Below are 829 nucleotides of genomic sequence, written 5' to 3'. Positions count from 1 at the left end.
CCTTCTCTCCTGGCCCTGGGGGTTGGTCTTAACCCACAGGGGCTGTGGGTTCAAGCCTGGTCTAGATCTTTTTGGTCCCTTTTTCTTTCTGCTTTCACTTTTCTGGAAGAAGGGTATGTGTGGCTCAGAGTGAGGGTGTTTGCAAGTGGGTGGCACTTCTGATGCCTATCTGGCTCTCACAAGCAATGGGATGGGCACCCTGTCTGCTGCTGGGGTGAATGTCCCTCTGGGATGGTGAGGAAGCCTCTCAAGTGCCTCTGTCAAGGTGCCACAGTTGCAGGGTCTTTCCACCCTGTCTGCTGGCTTCCGGGGGTGGAGTAGCATTGAGAAGCAGTGGCCACATTCACAGCTGGAGACAAGCTGCATCTGTAGCAGGTACTCACAGAGCTGTCAACGGTAGCTGCTGTGTGATTGGTGGATGCTGCCAGTGTTTCTGTGAAGACTGGAGAGCTTGCTCTCTGCCTATACTTGGCTGGTTTTGTCCTGTGGAAAGTCCTTAGGGAGCATACTAGTGCCGCTGATGTTATGTGGGAATCTGGATGCCTCCGCCATGGCTTCCCTTAGGATTTCAGCATAAATACAACACAGCAATTAATAAATCAGAGGAATCTTTCACCAAAATGCTACTTTAACTTCCTCATTTCCTTTTCAGAGCGCCTATGATCAAATGATATTGAGCAATGACTAATAGAATAATAAATAATTTCTAAAGAAAAATATGCTAGACAGAAATTTAGCAACCAACAAGGTTATATTTGGATCACTATCTAGCATCAGGGCGGGATTGAGGGGGGGGCAGGGGGGGTAGTCTGCCCCCGGTGCCACCAGG

The sequence above is a fragment of the Eublepharis macularius genome, chromosome 8 (assembly GCF_028583425.1).
Source record: "Eublepharis macularius isolate TG4126 chromosome 8, MPM_Emac_v1.0, whole genome shotgun sequence".
Classification (NCBI taxonomy): domain Eukaryota; kingdom Metazoa; phylum Chordata; class Lepidosauria; order Squamata; family Eublepharidae; genus Eublepharis; species Eublepharis macularius.
Note: the sequence above shows the minus strand (reverse complement) of the source record.